An 8,722-nucleotide genomic window follows, 5' to 3' on the forward strand; every position below is an offset into this window, starting at 1 on the left:
TCCCGCTTTTAAAATGAGATAATCAATACCAGGGTCAAACTGGGACAGAAAATAGTCACAGGCACCAAAATAAAAGTGGCCCCATGTTTGCAAATTGGACAGTGCTGAACTTGTAAAGACAGGTGGTATAGATGTTCTGCAAAGCATAGGAAACTCCATGCACTTGATCTTGCTACAAGCAATGTTTGTGGAAATATCAGGACAATGTACAGTAAAACCGACCCACCAGACCATAAAACAGGCCCCAAACCTCCCCAAACAAGCATTTGCAATGCAGTAGGTCTCACATTAACACGAGTTTCTGCTATTAGCATTGTAAATGACAATGCCTTCTATTTATGTTTTGGTTTTTAAAACATAAATAAAAGGCACTGTAATTTACAATGCCAATAGCTTAAACTTGCGTAAATGCGAGACCTATTGCATTGCAAATGCTTTTTTTTCTTCTTCAGTGGGGGAGTGGAAATAACAGTGCTGCGTTTTTGGCATGCCCCCCAGAGATTAATCACCCACCCGGCTGCTGCCAAGCCATGGAGGGGGGGTAGAGAGCCAGACCCTTGTAGCCAAGGATCATTGTCTATTGCCCGCTCTCTCGCTACACCATGTTATTCCAAAATCAGAAGGAGGAATGCTGCGGTGAGTTTAAAGCTTACTTATGCAAATCTCCAGGAAAGGCTTGCACTCATCGCCAACTGCAGCCGCTGCAGGTAAAGCAATGTGATCAGATTGGTGGGGGCGGGGCATTTCGAGAGACGACCACAAGGGAAAATTAAATAAATCATTTTCCCTTGTGGTCGTCTCTCGAACCCCCCCCCCCCCCCCCCCCAAGCTGGCCCCACCTCTCTTACCTGCAGAGACCGTGGCTGCTCATCGCTGGACCCTTCTGATAGCACTGTAAGGCGGCTGCCTTACCTCACCTTAAGCGTGCCCCACACCTGTATAAACAAGTTGCACCACAGAAAGCAGTCTCTTTCTGTACATCCATCCTTCCCACTCGAAAAGGCTTAATGTATTAAAATAAGTAACCAAGCTCATTAAGGGAAGAGGATCCCCGGAAAGTCGATCTCACCAGTGAACGCAATGCTTGCTTGCTCATAACATCCCATCTCGGTTCGTGCACCGAGACCGGGTAACTCAGTCTGCAGGCATAGCTATGACATTGTGTCCCCCCCCCCCCGCACCTCCGATGGATTATTGTTACTGATTGGATAAAGATCCCCCAGGCATAAATGCACAAAAACTGCATACCAGCTGAAAAAGTGCAGCAGAAAGGCCAATTACCACCCAATTAAATCCTTAGCGTCTGAATGCTCACCTGCTCGGGCCCAACTAAAGCGGCCTGCAGTATTAATTAAATAAGTGCGGCTGCTTTAGTTAAAGCGGATGCGCTATAATTTAAATAAATACATTAGTAAAACCAGAGGGCCTGCTGAGATGTCGTGGGTGGAATAGGGAAGATCATTAAAGAAAATAGTACTCACCGACTTATGAAGGGGACCGTGTAACGCCACATTTAAAAGGTCCAGTTGTTATGGGAGGTAACAAATGAAGACATGGCGGTACCAAGGAGGGACTAACAAGCCTTTTTACGAATCAGAAGCCAGCATTTCCGAAGGACAATGGCATAAGCAAATGACAAATATGGGAGGAGATTGGGCGGGGCTTCCAGTGCATACTCTAATACAGCATGCCTCGCAGAGCATGCGCGCTTGCCTCTAGGCTCGACCTAAAAATGGCCCGCACACTGACCAATCAGACCAGCCTCTCTGGCACTGACTGATTGCCCTATAGCCCAGTGCGACCCTGCACATTACTAAAAGTTTTAGATCGGAAAACATACGCTTCAAGAGAGTTTGTCCTTTAAGTCCGCCATGTAATTTACCAGCCGCGGCCTGTGGAGGGAGATCCGTGGGCCAGAAATGCAGGGCGGGGGAGGGGCAGGGTGGGGGGTGCTAAACACCGGAATATGGATAATGTGAGGTAAGTAAACAATTTAATAAATAAAACGAATTTCGTAGCGCACCCTGCATCTCAAAATGCGAGGCAGGGCGCGCTACGAAATGTGTTATATTCATTAAATTGTTTACTCACCTCACATTATCCATATTCTGGTGTTTAGCACCCCCCGCCCCGCCTTTCTGCCCCACGGAACTCCCTCCACGGGCCGCGGCTGTATAAATTTACCTCTGAGTTTTCCAGTTTCCCATGTCATGCGTGATGGCTCAGTCAGCCTAGTTTCCGTCGTCTTTTGCATTCTGAAATTTGTGCTCCTGTTAATGGGATTTTAAGGCAGGGCTTCAAATTCCAGAATGCAAAGAAAAAACCTAGACCGGGTGAGCTGCTCTGGCTTAGACTTGGAAAACTTCAGAACTCTGATGCACTTCAGTAATTTGGTGAGGAAAACAATTGAGAACAAGCTATCTAATCGAGCATGCCAGTAGAACAAAGATGAATTCCGTAGGTTTAACACCTTGTGCCTCTAGTCTATATGCAGCACGTAATCCCCCACCCCACTGCTAAGAAAAAGAATTAACGCACCTGCAGGAGCTGTGCATTATCACATTCCGTCTGGGACAGTCCCTTCTATAGATCCAATGTCTTTGATGACAAGTTCAAAACATTGCCAACATTTAAAAGCACCATCAATTTGTCAACGAAAGATAATTTTTTTTTTTAAAGTTAGACAACCACCTGCATGCTTTACCTTGTTTGGAGTTTATTGGTATAGTGTATTTCAATTCATACATTTTGAGTCTGTTTGAAATCAAAGTGCCGGTCAATGCTATAATAGCATTGACCGGTACTTTGTATAGTGGCATGACTCGGATTTCGACCTGTGGCTGTTACACTAGTCTTCCACGCGGTGGCGACCTCGTTCCACTCTTTGTCATATTTCAACATTGTAACACGACACCCTGGCTAGAGGTTAAGCCAACCACATTCTAAAAGAAAACAGCTTTGAAAAAAACAATGTCAGCGCTGAAACGGAACCAAAAAAAAAAAAAGATTTCTGCATCCAGGCCAATTATTCGCAGTAGAAAACATCTCTGATGCAATGTAAATCTGTTTTAAATTACATTGATCAACGCCTACTTTTTTTTTCCTTTCGCAAATGCGACTACATATGACTGAATGATTCTGAACTCATTGGTTAGAAAAATAATGAATTAAACAAGAATAATCCTGGTGCGTCATTTCTCGCAGCAGCATATCGTGAACGTGCCTTAAACTGTCTGATGCTCTCCATGGCATCTTTCTCAACTGCATGAAACGAGGGCCCTCAGTCCATCTGTGCTATAATTTAGAAATAATCCCCGGCAAAGTTTCGTTTATGCCGGCAAAAAATGGTGTAAATTCCAGTATTTCACGTTACACCTGTTCACGAAATACCCGCGATTTTATACCACATCGCGTAACTTGGTTTCCGTTCGAGTAAAAATCCTATCGCGGGAACATGCGACCACTGCGAATGAACAGAAGGCGAACAGTTGTTCCCTCCATGTGCCATTTTTTGCTCTTTTTTGCTTAAAATGTGTCCTTGCCTTTGAAATGGATGCGTGGAATCATTTCAATCGAAAAAATACGGCAACATTTCCGATTGCAATTCGCGTAATAGCATAGCGCGTAATTTCGGGTGTATTCGTGGGCATTTCACCTAACGTCTGCAAAGAAAATTATGCAAATTCTGCCCAGGCCTCCATGTTAGACACCAAGGCTGCCTGGAGTTTTTATCCTGTGCCCTTCAGGTTCACTACAGACTTGGTTGTCATCTTGCTTCAGTTCTTAACAGTGACACCTAAGTCTTGATTGGTCAGCTGGCAGCATCGAACATGCTGGGATTTGTAGTATCACTGTTCCCACTATAAGGTCTGAACCTATAAGTCCCAGAATTCTTAGCAGTAGGCTGAACATCCAGGGCCGTCTATAGGTCCTATCAGGACACAGGGCGAGTTGACAGCTAATGTTAGCATAACAAGGGCACAAGTCCTAAAAAAACAGAGGTGAGGGGGGGCCTAACCAAGTTGAGCAGTATGCAAGTCAGCCATGGCCGGTCCATTGGGGCTGAGAGGCCACGCCCCCTCACCTTTTGTCCCTCACGAACCGTGTCTGTCAGGCTGAGTAAAAGCAAGCCTGACAGACACTGTTCATTTTCAGGTCAGGAAGCCAGGAGCTAAACATGTGCTAAATGCGCAGACTCCTGGCTGCCTGAGCTGAACTTTGCTGGGCTGAGAATGTCACAGCTCCTGTGGGCGAGACCTCCTCAGCTCCGAAAGGTTCTTGATGCCCTCCCCCTCAGTGACGCGGGGAAGCATCACTCCTTGCCTCATACCTGGGCACTCCAGTTTTAAACCCTGAAGTGCCCAGGGTCGAGTGTCAATCAGTGCCACTTCGTCACTGAGTGGGGTGGGCTCAGCAGTCTCGCTATCCCCATCCCACTCTGTGACAATGTAGGGACTGTGCCTTACCTAATTGGCTAGCCTTAGGTCAGCCAACCAGGGAAGGCAGCAGTTCCAAGTCTCCTGGGACCTCTGAGGCAGAGCCACAGGCAGGCCCGGACTGGCCGTTGCGGGCACCGGGCAATTCCCCGGTCGGCCGCAAGGGTGGGGGCCGTTTTTGGGCCCCTGGGGGCCGTTTTTGTGACAGGGCTGTTTTTGCAGCAAAGCTGCAAAATCGGCCCTGTAACAAATTCGGCGGAAAAGCGGCCCTGGTAAAGAGCTTGGTGGCATCCCCCCCTCCCCCAGGGGGAGAAGGGGGGCCGGCCGAGCACTTTGCCAGGGCCGGTTTTGGTTCCCAGTCCGGCCCTGGCCACAGGTAAGTGTGATTTTTTAAAATGTATTAATGTTTGGTGCGTGCGTGTTTGAATATTTAGTCATTAGTGTTGTGAATGGATGTGTGTGTGTGCACGCATGTGTGATTGCATGGTTGTGAGTGTGTATGTGTGCGTGTGTGTCCCGTCTGCCCCCCCCTGCAATTACCGTCTGCCTCTGATGCAAGTGACATCATGGCGCAAGGCATCACATTGCATGAATTCACGGTGCATTACAGCACACTTCGCATCACACAAAGTGGCATCACAGGAAGTGGCATCACACCCCATGTTCTCACAGGAAGTGACATCAGATCTTAAGACCTCACATATATGTTAATCAGGTTTATCATTTGTGCATTTGAGGGCATCACAATATTTAACAAAGCAATTTTTTGTCAGAGTTGTGCCAAAAACGTACGCAATCCTGCTGCAAAATCTGGGCCCTCAATTTATACATTTATTTTTTTTTAACTCTCCCACAAGGCAAATGGCAATAAGAAGAAACGTGGCAGTAAATCTGTTCTGCTTAATTGGTTGCAAAGTATGCATTTTAAAATATCTTATGGGGTCAAGGGACCTGCTGGAGAGATCTTCGTGAACCTAGTAATTTTCAATGATTAATAATAATGTTAACTGTGGAGGTTAACGCATTTGCTGGAGAGACCTGTGTTTTGTCTAGTCCCAGTTCTGAATCAAATCTCTCAACTTTTTTACTCGAAGGCCACAACTCTTCTGTGACCAGGCTAGGTTACTGCAGTATAAGACATTTCAAAGGAAAGCAGCAGTTGTAATTGTTCAATGACAATAGATCCTCAAGTCGTATGTGCCCAGAAAGATGAAGGTGCCTACGACTGACTATGTCATAGTCAGTCGTAGGCACCTCCATCTTTCTGGGCACATACGACTTGAGGATCTATTGTCATATGATGTCACTGATTCACCCTAACCCTAGGGAAGGTCGCTTATCAACCAAACCTCGGCCTCCGAGCAAGATCAAGCTATCTCATTGACTCAAACTGAACTGTGGTGTCGCTGCTCCCCTGCTGGGGACTTCTCGTCCCACAATCCATTGCTGCTTGAGAGGAGGGACCTATTACCAGTTCGAAGCTCGTCCATGCCCGGCAGAGCCCGGAGTAGGCCGGACCCCCTCTCTTGGTTCTGTGTGCAGGCACTGGCTTCCTGTGGAGTTAACCGGCCCTCATTACAACCGTTCTGCATACATCTGCCTTGATATTACCCCCTGTGTGTTTAAGGGTCTGCAGGAGTTCTGGCTATCCTCTCCTATTTACAATAAGCAGCTTCATTTCACCGGGCAGAGGTCCATTTTATCCTTTTTCTTGGGTTACTTTGCTGTTCTTTTGGAAGTAATCTTGTGGCTTTATGAGAGCTGGTCCCCATTTGGTGGCTATCAAGTAAGCTTAGTTTTAATGACATCCTGTCCCAGAGTGCTTTTGGGGTCCTTACCCACTTTTTCCGGATCATCATTGCACGGGCACCAGACCACATCGACACAATTAGCATTTTTTTAAGTGTAGCCCTTACATATCATACAAAGTCTGACTATAGCCTGTGTTTATCATGGGGTAACCTAAGTCACCTGTATGTGCCTCAAAGCCTCAATCTAATACAACCGTGGACGCATTCCCGCAACGTGCAGTGGGCATTATCGACATGGAGATTGAGATGGCTAAGCCGTGCATTCCCCTTTCTTCTCCAATTTCTCTGCTTCCTGGACCCTCTGGTGTCTGCCTTTCTGTGCCCCAGACCTAGGTCTTGGGTTAGTGACCTCACCGGATAAAGGTCAGGAGGGTTACCTACCTGTTTCACCTGTTTCTGTAGCTCTCTTGTCACCTAGGCTCTGTATGTCTACTATTCCCTTGGGACCTGAAGTTTTGATGGCCCCTAATAAGGGCAAAGGAGTGGTAGGGAAGTGGAAAAGACTGGAGGCCAGTAGTAAATCGAAGCACCTAAGGTATAATATCAACCAGTCACCAAGGGTAAGTGACCCGTCTGCCAGGGAAAAGGACAATATGGAAATCTTAATGGAGTCTCTTCATGACACTTTGATCGCCGCTTTGGATGCTAGACTGGAACCGATTTGTGTACGGTTGGCCATAATTGAAGTAAAGCTAAACAAGTACAACCAGCTGGTGCAATCCCTCAGAGCCTATACACCCACTCTTGTTCAGACTCATTCCCCTATTGCTGCTACTTTGTTGTCTATCCAAACCATGGCAGGAGAAAGGGCCGCTGAGGTGCTAAGCGTACAGTGCAACACCTCATCTATTACATCCAGCCCACACTCGCTCACTAATGAGGAGGCTTACCCTGGTAGACTAGTTCCAGGTGTCAAGCCAACCTCCACGGCCACGTGGGGGGTTGGAGTGCCTAGTGAGGGTAGTGCCCGCCAACATGGCCCCTCGTAGGGTCCGATTGCAGGGGATCGGGACAATACCGCTAGGCATGTGACATCGCCCCCAGTCTAACACTATTAGTCTTAATCTACCCCTGAAGCCACACATTATGCTGTTGTGTTGAGCAACATGCCTCCACTTAAAGCAGACACCATGGAAAGCTTTAATCAACTAAAGAATACGGTTACACATTGACTGGGTTCAAATTCTTCATTGGGGTCTCATGCTGGAGGATGGATTAACATGGTACGAAGGGTTAACTGGATAGGTAAAGCCAAGAAAACCATTGATGGTGACTGTGTTATCATAAACTTTAATAGGCCTTTTGTTGTAGGAAGAATTATTGTCTTTATTAGGTGCCCTCATGTTAGCAGACCCTGTACCTCCATCATGGTTCTCCCTTTGGGGTTTGTCTACAATCAATCAATCAATCATGGCATTTGTAGAGCGCACTACATACCCGCGAGGGTCTCAAGGCGCTGGGGGGGGGGGGGAGGGGGAAGCTGCTACTGTTCGAAGAGCCAGGTCTTGAGAAGCTTTCTGAAGGTCAGAAGGTCTTCGGTCTGCCACAGGTGGATGGGGAGGGTGTTCCATGTCTCGGCGGCGAGGTGGGAGAAAGATCTGTCACCGGCGGTCACTCTTCGGATGCGGGGAACGGTGGTGAGGGTGTGGTCTGCGAAGCGGAGCTGGTGGGTGGGGGTGTAGGGGCTGAGTCGGCTGTTGAGGTACGTTGGTCCGGTGTTGTGGAGTGCCTTGTGTGCATGGGTGAGGAGTTTGAAGGTTACCCTCTTGTTGACAGGCCCGTGCCGGTGGCCGTGTCCCACAACCAAATCAGTGGCAGATCCCAAGGCGCCAAGATCCAGCCCGGGGTGGCCAGCATGCAGCTCCATGTGAGATGGATCCCTCCAACAGATTTGCGCCCGGCCTCCCCTGATGACTGCGATTGATTGGATGGAAATTCCCACCTGGGTGGGACCACAATGGCTTCACCGGCTCAGCACCAGGAGGACCTACCTGATCCTAATGCCAAGGTGCTTAAACTTATTAGTTGGAACATTTCTGGGCTTGCGGGTAATTTCAAGGACCTTAAGTGGTTGGACTTCATTAGAGAGTTTGAAATGATTTGTCTACAGGAGACCTGGGCAATTTCTTACTATTTCTTTTTAGAGAGGTACAGGACTTTCTTTTTAGCAGCAGGGAAATCACTGGTTGGTAGGCCTTAAGGGGGCCTTGATCACCTTTATGTCACTGGTGGTTAATGGAAGTTTTAAAGTATTACCCTTGGGAGTTCCTACCTTGCAGGCTCTGTTATTTTCCTCTGTTGGACCCTCTGTAGCAGTTGCCTTTTCTATATTTAAGGCATGATTTTATATATCTTTTTATACCTTTTTACTGTTCTTATGAAATCCATGTCTATTGTATTTGTCAGTAATGTTTTTTATGACTATTGCATACATTCTTAAGATTGGATTTTAGCATGTGCCTTGCTTTTATGAAA

Source organism: Lissotriton helveticus, chromosome 12 (genome assembly GCF_964261635.1).
Source record: "Lissotriton helveticus chromosome 12, aLisHel1.1, whole genome shotgun sequence".
Taxonomy (NCBI): domain Eukaryota; kingdom Metazoa; phylum Chordata; class Amphibia; order Caudata; family Salamandridae; genus Lissotriton; species Lissotriton helveticus.